The following is an 18,389-nucleotide window of genomic DNA, read 5'->3' as shown; positions in this document are numbered from 1 at the left end:
GATATCCCAGTGCCATGTTCCTCATCATGTCTTGAGTTCATCTGCCTTCCCTGTTATCCTCTTGCATTGAAGTAGATGCCGTTTAATTCATCTGTCCTATCTTGTTCTCTGCTTTGTTCCTTCCTGGCCATGACTGTTTGACTCAGTCCCTTTCCCAACTGTACCAGTCTTGATGATTTGTTTGAAATCTCGGATAATGAAGAGGGAGGAAATGAATGGGCAAGTGTTGTACCTTTTGCAATTGCAGTGAGCAAGTGTCATTGGGAGGTGAAGGCAGTATTTGAACCAGAGTATCATGGAGGTAACAATCTCTGAGGGATGTTGACAATGAAGGGAAAGGGAAGACATGTTTTCTGGTGGACTCCTGCTGGAGAAGGTGCAAATGGTGCAGAATGACCCTTTGAAAGCAGAGACAGTGGGGTGGAAAGTAAGGGCAAGAAACCTTATCATTGTTCTGGCAAGGAAGGGAAAGAATGAGGGCTTGGCAGGTCAGATTCAATGGGCCAAATGGCCTATTCTGCTCTTCTATCTTACAGTCTAACAAGACAAAAAATGAAAATGGAAATCACATGGAGCGAAAAGCAAAATGTCTTTAAGACAGGCATTATTTCATACACCAGCTGAGGTCTCCATGTAGTTGCTCCTTCTCAAACTCTCTTCCCCTGTGGTTAGTGAATTTCAAATTAAATTCACCACCAGCATCTCTCTCTCCCGGGAGAGCAGCCTATGGTCTGGTAGGACTGTGGTGAATTTACCTTTACCTGGGGGAGAGGTGGCAGTGAATTAATCAGTTTATATAATGGCAAATGCTGTGGATATAGGAAATCTGAAACAAACACAGGTAATACTGGAGAAACTCAGCAGGTCTGGCAGCATCTATGGAGAGACAAAGAGAATTAAAGTTTCAAGTCTAGTATGACTTTCCTTTGTAACACGAGAAATGTTTTCATCAAGTCTTGACAGAGGAGGAGGGGCAGATGAAGATGAGGTGTGTACTTTTAAAGTACAAACAATGGGGCCATTAATGGTGGTGAAAGAGAAAAAGATATAAATTAAGGTGGCGAAAGGGAGAGAATAAGTCCCCTGTACTGAGAGCAAAGTAAAGAAAACACAAACAAGACAAGAAACAAAAATTGACATTGCTGGAAAAACTCAGCAGATCTGGCAGCATCTGTGCAGAGAAAGCACAGTTAATGTTCCAGGTCCAGTGACCCTTCTTTAGAACAAGACAAACAAAATAATGCTGTGAGCAGCAAGGTGGTTCCAATGAATGACAAAGTAAGTTTGAGGAACGAGACCCCATTTTCAACTTTAGAACTTTACAGCCTAAAGGTCTCAATATTGAATCCATAATTTCAGGTCTGAGGAAGAGTCATACTGGAGTCTAACATTACCTCTATTTCTCCATCCGGCTGAGTTTTTCCAGAATTCTCTCTATTCATTTCAAAATTCCAGCGTCGACAGGGTTTTTCTTTTATGTTTGCTCCAGTTCACCTATTTTAGATAGCCACCATAGCCAAATTTGCCTCTATTATCTCTTGCCCCTTTCTTGTTGAAAATCGAAGAAGGTGACTGAATGTCGGACAATGCTTTCAGAAATGGCAGCTCACCAAGATGAGAAAAACTTACTTTTTGCAATCTATGTGAAAATGTCAGACTCAATGTGTGTATTGTTTCTGCTTGATCATTTTAATTGTTGCAAACAAAATGACCAAGTTGTCACTCTGTTATGTTTTAAGGTGCATGTATATGTTGTTTAATGCGTATGTCCGGTGATGTAGACAATTAGCTTGAATGAAGGTTTCCTCTGGTTGATTCTAGTGTTGGGTAATAGTTTATTGGGTTCTAGTGGATTTAGATCTGTGTTGCCTTCAACGAACCTGTGTTAGTTAACTGTATAGCATGCAATTTACATTGTTCCACTTTAATTGAAAGCTGCCAGTTAATTCCAACCTTATCCTGAATTAAGAGCAATATTGCTGAACGTTATGAGACAATTACAAACTTTATGTTATAATTTCAGGTGACATTTGGCCATTGACCTCAGACCTCTGTTTCTCTTCCTCCCAGATTCTTTCAGATCTCGTAAGGATTTTGAGCACTTTCTGGGTTTTTGTTTCACATTTTTATCCTGTGCTTCCACTATGCGTTTCTCAGTAACATATTATAATTTCCCAGTTTGCTAAACTTTTATTTCATATTCACATCATGACTTTGATGTTTATTTTTAAGATTCATTTTAAATTTCACTGTATGCCCTGTGAGGATTTGGAATATTCTTCAACAAGAAAACAACATTAATATTCACTGTGATGGTGGAATGTTAATGTCAATGAAAGATGTCTGAATGATCTCACACTTCAAAATATATAGGACTGCTGTGTGCAAACAGTAAACTACAGTGCCCAGTAATGGTTACATATATAAGCTGCTGTTATTTTTATAATGTGTAAAATACATTTTGTGAACCTACACACACATTCACTGCTTACTTTATTTAATGATCACTTAGGAGTACTTCCTACTTGTAAATGCTACGGATATCATTGTTTATCTTATATAGAGAATAAGCAGTATCAATAGCAAGGCACCAGATATAAGTGGTGGGAATTGTATTATTAAGTGATGGCAACTATTGATCCTCAGAACACCATTTTCGTAATGCAAATGTTCCAAGATGTTTTATCGGAGTACTACCAAACAAAAATTGACAGCAAGTCAAAGAAAGAGACATTACTGGACAATGACCAGGAGAGCAAGAGCATGATCAAAGTGTTTTACAGAGGAACGAGAGATTAAATTGATAAGACTCAGGCATGGAATATTTCGAGTTTTGGGCCCAGATAGCTGTATCCATAATTAATGGTACACAAGGTGACAAAATATAGGCAAGATGGATTACCTTTATGGCACTTTCAGTTGAAGACGTTTGGCAGTGCGTCAGCCTTATCTTTTGTAGTGATGTGCTGGTTTCAACATTTATGGAGCCTTCCCCTCCAGTGAGTTCTTTGATGGTCCACCATCATTTATGACTGGATGTGGAGGACTGCACAGATTATAACTGATCCATTACTTGTGGAATCATTTTGCTCTGAGTAGCATTTGCTGCTTGTATTGTTTAGTGCACAAGTATGTGTGTTGAAAGGGTGTCCCCTTTTTGCCCTCCTGATTTCCCTCTTAAGTATGGTCCTAGTGTCTTTATACTCTTCTAAGCATTCACTCGATCTATCCTGTCTATATATCTTACATATGCTTCCTTCTTTTTCTTAACCAAACCGTCAATTTATTTAGTCATCCAGCATTCCCTATACCTACCAGTCTTTCTTTTCACCCTAACAGGAATATACTTTCTCTGGATTCTCGCTGTCTCATTTCCGAGGCCTTTCCATTTTCCAGCCTTACCTTTACCTGCAAACATCTGCCCCCAATCAGCTTTTGAAAGTTCTTGCCTAATACCATCAAAGTTGGCCTTTCTCCAATTTAGAACTTCAACTTTTACATCTGGTATATCCTTTTCCATCACTATTTTAAATCTAATAGAATTTATGGTCACTGACCCCAAATTGCTCCCCCACTGACACCTCAGTCACCTGCCCTGCCTTATTTCCCAAGAGTACGTCAAGTTTTGCACCTTCTCTCATAGGTTCACCCACATACTGAATCAAAAAATTGTCTTGTACACACTTAACAAATTCCTCTCCATCTACACCTTTAACACTTTGACAGTCCTATGATGTCTGGAAAGTTAAAATCCCCTACCATAACCACCCTATTATTCTTACAGGTAACTGAAATCTCCTTACAAATTTGTTTCTCAATTTCCCTCTGATTATTAGAGGGTCTTATAATACAATCCCAATAAGGTGAGCATCCCTTTCTTATTTCTCAGTTCCACCCAAATAACTTCCCTGGATGTATTACCAGGAATATCCTCCCTCAGCACAGCTGTAATGCTATCCCTTATCAAAAACGCCACTCCCCCTCATTTCTTGCCTCCCTTTCTGTTGGGACGGACCCGTAGGGTCTCGTCTCCACGTGTTCTTTGGAAGGAGAGATCACACCGGCTAGAGTTTGGAGCAAAAACACCGTTTATTACAGAATCAAGACTGGCAAACTATACAACGAATTCAAAGGCATGCAATTCATTGGAGAAGGCGTTCTGTCTTCCTCTACGGTCCTGGAGCAGTTATACTTCGCGCTTCCTCGAGTTCCCGGTCAGGTTCCCCTCGTTCGGTTCTCTCATTGGTCGGTTCACCTGTCTGTGAAGGGGTTAGTGTCTCTATTGGCTGCCCCGAGATACCTGTCCAGCTCCTGCTGTGCAGAACAATGGGTAGACATCCTGGGTTCAGCAGTTTCCGATCTTGTAATTTAAAAGTTTATTGTTTGGAAGGGTTTCCTCATTGCTATGCGCCTGGCTGTCTGGGCGTTCACAATAGTTCTCCATAGTTGAATATACAGGTATTATCATTTAACACAGGACCCGAATGAATTTGACGTCAGCGGAGGCATTAGCAAGTACTTTATCAATCAAGTGTAGTATCGGTGCGATTTACACTATCCGATAGTTACCAGTTTCCTTTATTAACAATGAGATTGTAACAGGATGATCTGAAACTGACGGACATGTTCTAATCCCCAAGGAATGTGGCCCCAGGCAGACAGTCCTGCAGTGGCTGGGTTTACTTTACATGGCTGTGTTTTAGCTGGTATCTGACAGTGTCTGCTTTAATAATGGTGCTCCCCTCCCTAGCCCCAATGTAGGTACCCCGATAGCAGATTATCCCCAACACTTTCTAACCTTCCTGTCGCATTTGTATCCTGGAACATTAAGCTGCCAGTCCTGTCCATCCCCAAGCCATGTTTCTTTAATTGCTATGATATCCCAGTGCCATGTTCCAAACCATGCCCTGAGTTCATCTGCCTACCCTGTTAGGCCCCTTACCTTGAAATAAATGCAGTTTAATTTATCAGTCCTACCTTGTTCGTTGCTTTATCTCTGCCTGCCCTGACCAATTGACTCGCTTCTTTTCTCAGCTATAACAGTCTCTAATTGATCTCTTTCCTCACTATCTCCCTGGGTCCCACTTCACCCACCTCCAATATCCCCCCCTCCTCCAGCCTTACTCGTATAAGTCCTCCCTACAACTCTAGTAAATCTCCCTGCCAGTATATTAGCCCCCTTCCAATTTAGGTGCAATACGTCCTTCTTGTCCAGGTCATGTCTACCCCAAAAGAGATTGCAATGATCCAAAAATGTGAATCCTTCTCCCATACCTTCAGCCATGCATTCATCTACTCTATCCTCCTATTCTTGCCCTCACTAGCTCATAGCACCAGGAGTAATCCAGATATTACTACTCTCGAGGACCTCCTTTTCAAACTCCTGCCTAATTATCTGTAATCTCCCTTCAGAACACTTTCCCTCCCTATATCGTTGGTTCCAACGTGTACAATGGCCTCCTACTGGCCTCTCTCCCCCTTGAGAATGTGCTGCATCCTCTCTGAGACATCCTTGATCCTGGCACCAGGGAAGCAACACACCATTCTGATGTTTTGCTGCTGGGCATAGGAACGTCTGTCTGTACCTCGGACTAGAGAGTCCCCTAATACAATCGATCTCTTGGAACCCAACGTACCCCTCATTGCACGACAGCCAGTCTCAATACCAGAAACTTAGCTGTTCGTGCTACATTCCCCTGAGAATCCATCACCCCCTACATTTTCCAAAACAGCATACTTATTTGAAATGGGGATAGCCACAGAAGACTCCTGCACTACCTGTCTACATCTCTTACCTTTCCGGGAGTTAGCCCATCTATGTAACTGTATCTGCGACTTTGGCTCCTTCCTCTAACTGCCATCCATTTTCTATTGGAAAATGTTACAGGATAATACATTATTTAACTACTTCCAATATAGTAATATCCCAAAAAACACACCTTTAGCAAAGGCAAATTCAGCAAAATAGATTATTTCACATCCAATATTTCTCCCCATCCAGGAGAAAAGGACACAGAGAGAAAACTCTGGCAGAGGAAGAACTCTAGCCTTTTGCTGAGGCTAAGAGAGAGATGTATAAAAACGCCAACTTCAAAGCCCCAACAACTGAAAACTGAACTCGAACACTGGCTCTGCTGGAGCCTGACTCCACCCCTTTGTGGTGCTTCTATTGTTCTAAATTAAAAACAAACCCCAGGCTTTCACAAGCTGTTTGTTGGCTTGGAAGAGACAGCTCACTACATCTGTGTTAAAACCTCACTTCTAAAATGCATAAAATAAACCTCTTAAAGCCATTATATTATCACAATTTTCAATATTAAGCTAGCTTTCAATTCCAGATTTATCAATTGATGTCAAATTGTATCATCTGCTATGGTGGGATTTGAACCCACTCTCCAGGACTTCAGCCTGAGTTGCTGCATCCAAGTCCAATGGCAATGTCACCACACTACCTCATCAAGGTAAATCACACAACTGTGCAAAATAAGATTCTATCCAAAAATGTAACAAAGCCCTAAAGACATAGTTGTTCCTGAAAGAAATTGATTAGGTGGGTTATCAGTCTCACACTAGGTTAAACGGTCCAGAATAGCACGGTGATTTGTAGATAAAGTAGATTCAAATGCTCTCAATATTGGTAGCAGTCTCAGGACTCTCTATGCAAGAATATTCATTTACATTCTTGACTTTTTGTTTGGCCCCAATGAGAAATACAAATTTTGCCAATAATAACCTGAATTAAAAGGCTTTAGTTCATTCAGAAAAAAATTTAGCATTGAATCTATATTTCCCAATGTTATGTCCATGTTAGAGAACTACATTCATTGGAAGTGTGCAATGGAGATCCAGGTGAAAACTTATAGTCAAATGTTTGGACGATAGTTTAAATTACCAGGAACTCATGAACACCACATGCTTGCATTTTCAATAGCTGCTGTAAGTCATCATGGGTCTGTCCATAGGCACAAAGTCACAAAACCACCTCTTTAGATCCAAATCAACATCAATAAAGTCATTGACCTGAAATGTTAACATGCAATAAAGTTACATTGATAAATGATTTTCTTTTAGAAAGTAAGATGATGTGGACAAATAATATTTATCATTAGGCAGAACAAAAAACTAACTCAGAGCTCATTGTGAGATAGATTACCTCTTGGAGCTGTGCAGGGAAAAGATGCAAAGACATCATGAAGACTCACAGTTCTCACCTGCACTAAGACACCAGCATCCATTCGAGTGAAGTAGTATTAAAGGTTCCAACAGAAGTGTTCTAGACCACGTTCCTTCCCTGGTGCAAGTCAGAAGATAAAATGGTGTCTCATGTGAAATCAATCTTACTAACCCGAAGTCAAACTATTTCAGACTTCATTACCACAAAGGTTCTGTTCCTGATCTCTCACCATTTGCACCTCCTTTCTTCTGAAACAGAGATTGGATTAATCTTCAAGTAAATGTCAGTCTAGATGCTTCAGCCTGTTCTGTTTGGCTTTACCCACACACAACTAGTAAGTGCTTTATCTTGCTGCCTCTTTTATGGCACAGGCAGGACAATGCACCAACAGTGGTCAATCATTGATGTGTTTTATTCAGATGCTCAGACCCTGGAAACTGCAGCACCCTTATACTCCTCACTGACAGGAAACAATTACTATTTTGTCATAGTTTCTGTGGCACAGCAGAATCATGGATGTTTGGCCCATATATATATATATCATTGTTTTTATTTACACTTAATTATTTTATTAACTTTAAGATTCCTCCAACCACATGCCATTTTTTACATGACAGGGTAGAATGATGCTGTCCCTCCAGACCTTCTGTTAAGGCTGCCAGCCACTGGAAGATGCCCAAGAAGAACATGGCGTGACTGATTCTTGATTTCCTCTTCTTTCCTGTGGGAAAGCTTTTGCTTTTGACTTGACTACTTTCTCTGGTAGCAGAACTGAGATCGGGAACTTGCTTTCTGAGCAGGACGTAACCTCATAATTATATAACATTGCAATGTAAAAGATGTGGAAATCTAAAATGTTGAACTATGAATATGGCCTGCAGTGCAGTCAAATGAACACTACATGCTAAAAGATTAAACATTGCATGACATTAACAACTGGATTTTTTACAGCTGAATTGAACAATGAAGCAGAAGATGTTCTCCTTGTCATTGTGCAACTCTTAAAGCTTCCATTTCCTGAACAACAACTTATTTCCTTGGTACGCATTAGTTCATCTCCAGTGCACCGTTGAAGTTTGTTTCCATTTCTATTACAAAGGCAGTACCATGGTTTTCACTCACAGTCATACATTTATGAAGTAAATCACAGGTTTAAGTCCTTTCAGAATTAGAAAAAGTGTGTATAGTAATTATTGAAGGCACATTATGCAGTTTTCTCAGTCAGGCGTAAAATTTCCAACTCTGGCAAAAACATAATCTGTACAGTTTCAATTTACTTGGACACCCCAAACCACAGCTTTTTCAACCGAAATAATTTTTAAAAATCTGCTTCCACATCAAGAATTAGTAGAAGGATGTGTAGATCACACAACAGTCCCAGTAATCTAACAGGCGTAACTCCAAATCAGATTCTGGTCACATAATGTTCCACAGTTGGAAATTAATCTCCACTAATTGATTGTGATTCTCAAGCTTAATAAGGACTTAATTTTTAATATTTGTGAACAGAATAGGAATTACAAATGTGTAAGTTTCAAATATTCAGATTCATAATATAGGTCTTTTCCATATCTCCAATGCACCTCTATCAGCACCCAAACACCCTAACTCTCCTCCTTTCAGATGGTCCTCAAAATCTACCTTTGAACAAACTTTTTTTTTAATCCCTCAATCAACATTGAAAAACGTATTATCTTATTGTCACATCATTGTACGTGAGGACTTAATGTGCACATATTAGTGGCTGTGTTTCCTACAATACAATGGCAACTACATATCAAAAGTACGTCATTGGTAGTAAGAACTTCTGAACTGTCCGGTGCAAAGAAAGCCCTGTCACAATCTGAGGGCATCCCATGCAATGGTATCACCTGATGAAGAAGCAGTGCACTGAAAGCTAGTGCTTCCAAATAAACCCATTGGACTATAACCTGGTGTTGTGTGAAGGGGCCTTCCACATCCATCAAAGTTTCACCTGCACTTCCACACATGTCATTTATTGTATCCATTGCTCTTGACGCAGTCTCCCCTACATTGGGGAGATTGGACGCCTTCTTGCAGAGCGCTTTAGAAAACATCTCCGGGACTCCCGCACCAATCAATCTCACCACCCCATGGCCGAACATTTCAACTCTGCCTCCAACTCTGCCAAGGACGTGCAGGTCCTGGGCCTCCTCCATCACCACTTCCTCACCACCTGACGCCCAGAGGAAGAATGCCTCATCTTCTGCCTCGGGACCTTTCAACCCCAGGGCATCAGTGTGGACTTCACCATTTTCCTCATTTCCCCTCCCCCACATTACCCTACTTCCAACCTTCCAGCTAAGCACTGCCCTCATGACCTATCAATGTCTCTCACCTGTCAATTTTCCTTCCCAACTATCTGCCCCACCCTCCACTCCAACCTATCACCTTTACCCCCACCTCATCCACCTATTGCACTCTCGGCTACCTTCTTCCCAAACCCACACCCCTCCCATTTATCTCTCCACCCCCAAGGCTCCCAGCCTCATTCCTGATGAAAGGGTCCGGCCTAAAACATCGATTTTCCTGCTCCTTGGGTGCTGTCTGACCTGCTGTGCTTTTCCAGCCACACACACTCAACTCTGATCTCCAGCATCTGCTGACCTCACTGTCTCCTCCTAATTTTTAACTTTGTCCACCCCAGTCCAACACCGGCACCTCCAACTCATCTCAGTTAAAAACTGAGTTGATAACAGTCAGAGATCCCGAAAACAATGGAAGCACAATGATAAATTTCCCAAGTAGTGAAGCCAATAATCTATCTAATCACATGATTTTGATTAGTCTGACAGTTAGCCCTGCTGTACGATACAGTCTGTTGCTCACTCTGGTTCGCATTCACAAAATGGTCCAAATTATTGTTTTGATTATAGCGCCATCTTGTGACTTGCTATTAAATAGTCATGATCAGTAATAAATAGACAAATATGCATTCTGCTGTATTAATCATGCAAGCCAAAGAATAGCACAGAAAATTTCAATTGCCTGATAAGCTGGTATTCTGGAAAACTCTCATTTAGTGCATTATGGCTCACTGCCTACTATTATAATAAACCATTCAGACAAGAACACCCTACAGTCAATTCGTGGTCTGTGTTGAGTTAGTTAATCTCAGCCAGGGCTACAGTTTGTTTTCTGTAATTGGCCTCAGGCCCATTAACCTATAGAAAGGAAATTTCAGACAGGATTCCTCATCATAATAGTTACTCTTCAATTCCTGCCACACGTGTGCATATTTGATGTGTACAGATTAGGTATACCTGTGATGTCCTGCTAACACTCACTGTCTCAGTTCATCGATGAAGAACAATACTTTACACATGATTGTCTGAATATCTGCCTGTGCTATGAAAATATACTCAAGTAAAAATCAATGATTGAGAGATAATAAAAAGGATAGAAAATGAAGAAAAGAACATTGAGAAAGAAATGATAAAAGCAAAATACAAAGGATGCTAGAAATCTGGAAAAAGTACAGAGATTGATGGAGAAACTCAATAACCCATGCTGGACTCTAAATGCTCACCCTGTTTGTCTCTCCACAGAGGCTTCCAAAACTGTTGAGTTTCTCCAGCAGCCTCTGTGTTTGAGAAAGTAATGATGATTGACAAATGATGATTTACACAAATCTCATTCTACCCCAAAAACAAACTGAGCTGCTCCAATCTACCCAAATGAAGAAATCACCTAATCATCCTTGTAATAATTTTTCTGCACCCTTTAGGGACTCTTCTTATCTTTCCAAAAATGCAGTGTGGTCACCAGCATTAAACACAATACTACGATTAAAGTCAAACCATTTAAAATGTTCTTCAAAATTTCTTTTACTCAGGATTAGTCACCTTTTCCAAACTAACTGATACCTCCAAGGAAGGGAAAATTCTGCCTCAGGCCACTACTTTTAAAATGTAGGATCCCATGACTTTTCAGTCACTTTTCTCAATCAGCCCTGCCGCCATCCATGATTGGTTTGCCAGTTTTTCTACATTTTAGAATAAATTAGATTAGATTCCCTACAGCATGGAAACAGGCCCTTCGGCCCAACAAATCCAGACTGACCCTCCGAAGAGTAACCCACCCAGACCCATTACCCTACCATATATTTATCCCTGACTAATGCACCTAACACTATAGGCAATTTAGCATGACCAATTCACCTGACCTGCACATCTTTGGATTGTGGGAGGAAACCAGAGCACCCAGAGGAAACTCACACAGACGTAGGGAGAATGTGCATTGATTTACCAGGATATACAATTTAAACCATTCAGTGGGATGATAATTACAATCCATTAAAACAGTTATCTTGAAAACTCAAAATAGTCTTTATTCAATTTTCATTTATAGTAAAATGAAATAAGCTGCTGTGGTGAGCTGTAAAGAACATTTCACCACTCATGAGCTTTATCAAGGTGCAAAACACAATTTAGGTAAAGAGGCACATAAATTCTGAACAAACCATGAAAATTGAGGATTAAAATCCAACATAAAATGCCCCCAGAATAATTACAATATGTTTATGCCATTGAATTCACATGTTTGAAATTTTGTCTGAACACTGAAAACTCATCCTCAAGCAACATTATTCCTCAAAGTAACATGTACAGAATCGAATTGAAATAAAAGCCTTTTGGCTCTCAAGATTACATGCTTTGAAACAAACAAGTGCTGGAGAAATTCAACAGGTTTGGCAGCACTTGTGGAGAGAAAAACAGTTAATATTTCAAGTCCAGTAACCTTTTATTAGAACGAACTGATACCTTTGCTCAAGTTGTTCATTTTGAAGACAGGATTACATAAACGCACAGAAATGCATTAGCAGTTTTTTGTCACATCTTAGCATTCTACTTTATGTTTATTAACTCCATGTAATAAGTCTTTTAATTAGTGCTAATGTTTCAACAGGAATAACATGGTTAGGTTTTACTGATAACTCTTACCTGAGATAAGTCATTTAAGTCATCTTGGGCTTTAATGAAAAAGTTTGGGCCTATGTCAGAAAAATAAACTTTAATGGCAATAAAGATCTTACTTATCAGGTTGCAATCCTGTACTGCACATACAGATGCAGCTATCATTGCACAGGGACTTAATTCTGAAACATAGGTTTTAAAAATAAACAAATGATTTCAATAACCGAGCTGATCTCATGTATTGGTTACATTTGGTTGCATTTGATACTCATATTGACATTGGTGGTAGTATAGCCCAGCTTTTCAGAGAATGATAGCTTCATTCGAACTGTTAACTTAGAAGAGGAGATTACAAAAAACATAGACATGTATTGCCTTAAATTTAGAAGATTAAAGGGTGACTTTATCTGAGCTTTTAAGGTATTAAGGTGAAGTGTTAGGGTAGATAGAGAAGATACTTCTACTGGTTCCAGTATTTCAGGAAAAGGGGTCATAGTTTCTGCCAAATTTTCAAGTTTGAATTTATGCAAAGGGATGTTTGGAACTCTCTTTTGTAGACAGCAATTGATGTTAGAGTAGTTGTAAAGTTTAAATGTGAGATTGATGGATTTCATACCTTAATACAAAGTTATTAGGAAGTGAGATTGCAGATCAGCCAAGATCTTGTTCAGTGGAGAAAGAAGCTTGAGGGGATAAATGGCCTTATCCTGTACTTAACATGTATTATAAATGCATTTTCATTATGATAGAGAAAAATTGCTACATATTAGAATCAATTATGAAAATGTAATAGTGAAAAAGGACTATAAGGTACTTTTAAAGTTTCCATAAACGTAATTTTTATAATCCTGTCTTTTAGACATTCCTAAGAAATTGCTTTTGGATTTTTTATGTTCAGCCAATAAATATGTGTATTCTTTACACAAAATAGCAAAATGGAGTTGACAAAGAGAATTTCAGGAGCTCATTTCACACTGCCAACCAGTGACAAGGCCGGCAACTCTATCATAACAATTAATTTAGCAAAACTGAATGAGAAATAAGGTTTGAAAACCATGGTAAAAATCATTATAACAAGGAATATGTTTTGGTCAAGATTATATATTATATAATAATATAGGTATTTATTTTCTTCTGTTTGAATTCTCTGCCCAAAGGCAGGTCTAACCCATGATCTCCATCATGGATAGGGCAAAGAAGCAGATTCTGAATCTACCCAAGACAGAACAAGGAACGAACTCTGTGTTGTCAGCAGCAAATTGTTGTAACTAAGCCCCCCCAAGCAGTCTGAGCTGTTATGGCAAAACACGCTGTTACATAATTGTTTTATTCCCAAGCTGCAAATATTAATGATAGAGGTTTCACACAGTTGGCTAGAAACCTTCCCCACTCTTGCCACATGTTGGAAGGATTTTCAAATTGATCCTCACCTTGTACAACCACATTGTGAACATATCTTCCTTGGCACAAGTCCTGGAGAGGGACTTGAATCCAAAACTTCAGGTTGAGAGACAAAGGAACTATTTACTGCATCACATTAACTCCAATAGATAATCACGTTGAACTAATCACCCCAACACAAAGGCACCATTCTTGAAATGATTAATTTTATTCATTCATGTCTGGGATGTAGTGTCACTGACAGGTCAACGTTCTTTCCTGAACCTTACTTTCTCTGGAGTAAATGAGCCACTTCCCTGAAATTTCCCAGTTGTGTGGTGAAGCTATTTACACAACAAAGTTTGAGTTGAAGTTCCAGGATTTTGACACATCTACAATGATAGAATGGTGATTTTTTTTCCAAGTCAGGATGCTATGTAACTTGGAGGGGAGCTTGTAGTTGGTGATGTTGTTGTCCTCTCCTTTTGTTGGTTGAGAGTGTGGTTTTGGAGGTGCTGTTGAAGAAGCCTTGGTGACCTGCTGCAGGACATGTAATGGATAGTACACATTGCAGTCTCTGTGTTCAGTCGTAAAGAGAGTGAATGTTTAAGATGACGGATAGGGTGCACAGTCAAGCAGGTTGCTTTTTCCTTGATGTAATCAACCTTTCTCAGTATTGTTGGAGCTGTACTCATCAGGCAAGTGGAGATTATTCCATGACACTCCTTACCTGTGCCTTTTGGCATTGGGCCTTGGGAAGTCAGATTACACAGCCTCTGACTTCTTCTTCTATCCAGGGTATTTTTAATGGCTGATTCAGTTCAGTTTCTGATCAATGGCATCCCTCAGGATGTTAATGTTGGGGAGTTAGCCACAATAAAAATACTGAGCTTCAAAAGTTGGTGCTTAGATTCGCTCTATTGCTAAAAATGATAAAAGCTAGGCACTGTGTGGCATGACAGCTAATTAATATTTATTGGTCCAGTCCTAAGTGGCCTAGGTCAAATGTAATGAATATTATGCAGTCATCAATGAATGATCCACTTTAGACCTTATGATGAAAGGAAGCTCAATGAGCAGCTGAAGATGCTTGGGCCTAGGACATCACTCTAAAGAAAACTTGTGCATAGTGTAGTGTCCCTACCTTTTGGTTAACATCTTTAGGTGAAGCAGGTTGATTAGAAAATATCTAAAGAACTCCTGCAACAATGTCCTGTACTTGAGACGATTAGCCTCCAACCCCTACAGCCATCTTTCTTTATGCTGGCGAGACACAGCTAGTAGAAAACTTTCTTCCAATTCTCACCAATTCCAAATTTATTTGGGCTCCACGATACCATCCCATATCAAGATGTCAAGGCCATAATTGTTATCTCACTTGTTAATTCAATACTTTTGTCTGTGTTTGAACTTAGGCGATGTCTGGAGACAAGTGGTCCTGGCAGAACCCAAACTGCACATTGGTGAGTTAGTTATTGATGAGTAGGTGTCACTTAATAGCACAGTTGGTAACACCCTCCCACCCCACATTGTTTGCTGATGAATGATTGACAGTAGACTGATAGGGTGGTAATTAATCAGGTTGGATTTGTCTTGCATTTTGTGGACATATTGTGTCTGAGCAATTCTATATTTTATGAATCAACAAAATTCACTGGTAACTGTCAAACCTCCAATGACTGTCTTATACAATATAAACAAGTGAAGGAAAGCTAATGGATTCATTTTAAACTGAGGAGAAATGTCTTGCTTATGTTTTGCAAAAATTAAGAGATGCTTATGATTTTAAGGAAAAGCTTGTCAGGGGTCACAGAAGTCTTGGGGTATGAACAAGAATGGTTTTGATATAGAGGCAGGGGTTGGGTTTGAAACTGTACAAATAAGCAATTTCCCATAGGGCTGTGGTCTGTTAATTGTGTGATATTGTTTTGCCGAATAACTTTGGAGTTGGCATCTTGGGAAAACTGGCTACCACCCTTAAACAGCAGCCATTCAATTAAGTGCTTCAAGCAGCCCAATAGAAGATATTTTCACACACATGCAATTTCGCGAATGGTGTGAGGGCTTAACATTGGATTGGAGACACCTTCACAGAAATCCTACCTGTTGCTCACTTCAGGATTTAAATTTACTCGCTGGCAATAATTCACAAAGGGGATTCAAATGCAGTCAGCGGAAGTCCTTGCAGCCACTTAATGGAGACTGGTCAAGCTTACCTAGTTGCAGTGATAGCTACTTTCCTCCACTGAAGACACCGCCAAGGTTTTGCTGCCATTCCTGTTGATGACCCAGCACAATGCACACTGCAAAACAGGCTGGAGGCCTTACCGTGAGCCACAGTGTATCATCCTCCTAACTCTAGAATCCGGGTGTTGTCCCTAAGTGAGTGGAATTTTGGAAAAATACTTCTTAATTGGCCGCTAAATCACTTTGCTGTGGTCATCTCCAAGTGTTCTCGACGGTGAATTCACCAAATCAAATTAATCAATGGAGCAATGAGTAATATCTAATGATAAATAAATTAATTTTTTTTCTGATTTTCAGTCGTCACATGAAGTTGACTACATTGTTATGGTTAGGGTAAAACAGAGGGTAGAAAGTACATGCAATTTATTTGTCAGAAATTGAATTAGGTAATTTGAAATGAAATGATAGAGAAGCAAGACCAGTATAATTTAGGTCATTGAATATTTGTTGCTCAATAAAATGCCTAATCTGTTGGTTGATTGAAGCATGGAATTAGTAACAGTCTGTACACAATACAATTGACTATGACAACTTACATTTAGTTTTTGTAGGGGAGTTAATGTTGTTAATGAATTCTATAAAGATACTTAATTATAGCAGTCAGTCATTAATAAACAATGCATAATAGAACAATGTAATCACTGAACTGTTTAGTTTCAAGGTTAAATACTACCAGATAATTTTACAAAGCAATCCATTACATTAACATTTTGTAATCATTATAAGATAAACTGGTACAAATATGTTGACTTTGTTAAGAAAGAAAGAGGTTAATAAAAAATTCTCATAAGCAAGACTCAAAGAGTGAAATGACTAAGTCATGCCAGATGATGTGATGAGATCTGAGGAATGTTGCATTCTATTAACTGTATTGCTTGTGAGAAATTGAATGATAAATGACTGGTGTGTGAGGGAATAAGTAACAGCTATGTGCTGTGATTTGTACTAAAGCTTTCTAAAAGAATGTTTAAACCATAACAGTTCTTAACTCAGCCAGCTGAAAGTAAGTAAAAACAGATTGAGGATTGATTTTTGATTTTTTCAAAAGTTCTGGAAGTAGAGGGTGACTGATGTTTTGAATTTGCTGACCAAGAAGGATGTTGGTCATAGCTGTAGGGATCATATTATTAACCACTAACCTGTGTACAATAATAGAACATGCCACTGTGACAATACTCTAACATACATTGCCTGTGTGCCACTTTCCTTAAGGACTATGTCTTGTAAGGTGATAAAATGGGTTCCAATGAAAAAGAAGACACTTGCTTAAGATTTATTAATGTAAAACCTGAATGGTGAATTGACAATGAGCAGACTGTTGAATAGTTTGGCAAGAAAGATGCAATTCTGTAGCCTCTACAATTGGCTTGATCAACCGACACCACCATCAAAATTGGGATCTCTGGAATATTGCCAATTAGACAATCATTAGCAATGTGCCAAGTGTAATTGCTTTCAAATAATGCAGTTGAGAATTATTCCGTATCATGCACTCCCTGTAGAGAAAACTGGACAAAAAAATACAGACTGTAGTAACAAGGAACCCAAAACACAAACAATAATATAGTCTCTGAAAGTCATGGGCTAGCAACCAAATATTTTAACTTATCCTACCCGAAAGATTTCAAATATTATGACATTCATTTTCCAACAAGCAGGACAGCATGTGTAAGTAATAAATTAAGAATTTGTAAAATAGAAAATGAATTATTGGTAGCAGCTGATTTTCTAATACACACGATCTGCTCTTCTGTTGCTCTTTATCTTCTAAGTTAAAAACAGTTCCAATTTATAGTTAAGCAGTGTTAGAGTACAGTGAAATGGTTAATTGCAGTGAGCATGGGGAAAGGAGGCAGGTCAAACTGGAGAAAAGAGTGAGATGAGGGGGTAAGTAAATACAGCAGAGATCTTCAAGTAAACGGAATTCATATACCTCATTTGTGTTAAATTGCAGTTTAACATAAATGAGGTATATATTCCTTTAATTTTGTCTCTCAGACAAATGGGAGTAAATTAGTCACCCTTATCATGATATTTTCTCCTGCGTTGAACAATGTTGAGGTATCGCTGCCTTCCATTTCCTTTGTCCATAAGACCCTAAGACATGGCAGCAGAAATTAGGTCAATCTGCCCATCGACTCTGTTCCACCATTCAATCATGGCTGATAGGGTTTACAATCCCATTTTCCCACTTTCTCGAACCTTTGACTCCCTCGGCGATCAAGAACTTATCTATCTCAGTTTTAAATATACTCAATGACCTGGCCACCACAGCCTTCTGTGGCAATGAATTCCATAGATTCACCACTGTCTGGCTAAAGACGTTTCTCCTTATCTCCTTTCTAAAGAGTCTTCCCTTTCGTCTAAGGTTGTGTCCTCATGTTCTCGTCTCTCTTGCCAAATGGAAACACCTTTCCAATGTCCATTCTGTCCAAGCCATGCAATATTCTGTAAGTTTAAATCAGATTCCCCCTTGTCCTTCTAAACTCCATCGAATATTGTCCCAGAGTCCTCAAACATTCCTTCTATGTTAAACCTTTCATTCCTGGGATCATTCTCATGAACCTCATCCGGACCCACTCCAGAGCCAATAGATCTTTCCTAAGGCATGGAACCCAAAATTGCTTACAATAATCTAAATGTGGTCTGAC

The 18,389-nt window shown here is 39.2% G+C and overlaps 1 protein-coding gene across 1 annotated transcript in view; it reads left to right on the top strand.

Annotated features, from left to right (window-relative positions):
• The first annotated feature begins 14,906 nt into the window (after window positions 1-14,906).
• LOC132827318 (ABC transporter B family member 1-like) overlaps window positions 14,907-18,389 on the top strand; it is a 194,391-nt gene continuing 190,908 nt past the window's right edge. Inside the window, exon 1 of the mRNA XM_060843962.1 lies at window positions 14,907-14,954. The gene's annotated coding sequence lies outside the window, so the exon portion shown is untranslated. The remainder of the gene's footprint in view (window positions 14,955-18,389) is intronic.

The sequence above is a fragment of the Hemiscyllium ocellatum genome, chromosome 24 (genome assembly GCF_020745735.1).
Source record: "Hemiscyllium ocellatum isolate sHemOce1 chromosome 24, sHemOce1.pat.X.cur, whole genome shotgun sequence".
Lineage (NCBI taxonomy): Eukaryota > Metazoa > Chordata > Chondrichthyes > Orectolobiformes > Hemiscylliidae > Hemiscyllium > Hemiscyllium ocellatum.
The sequence above is the reverse complement of the archived record's forward strand: the minus strand, read 5'-3'. Positions and strand labels throughout refer to the sequence as shown.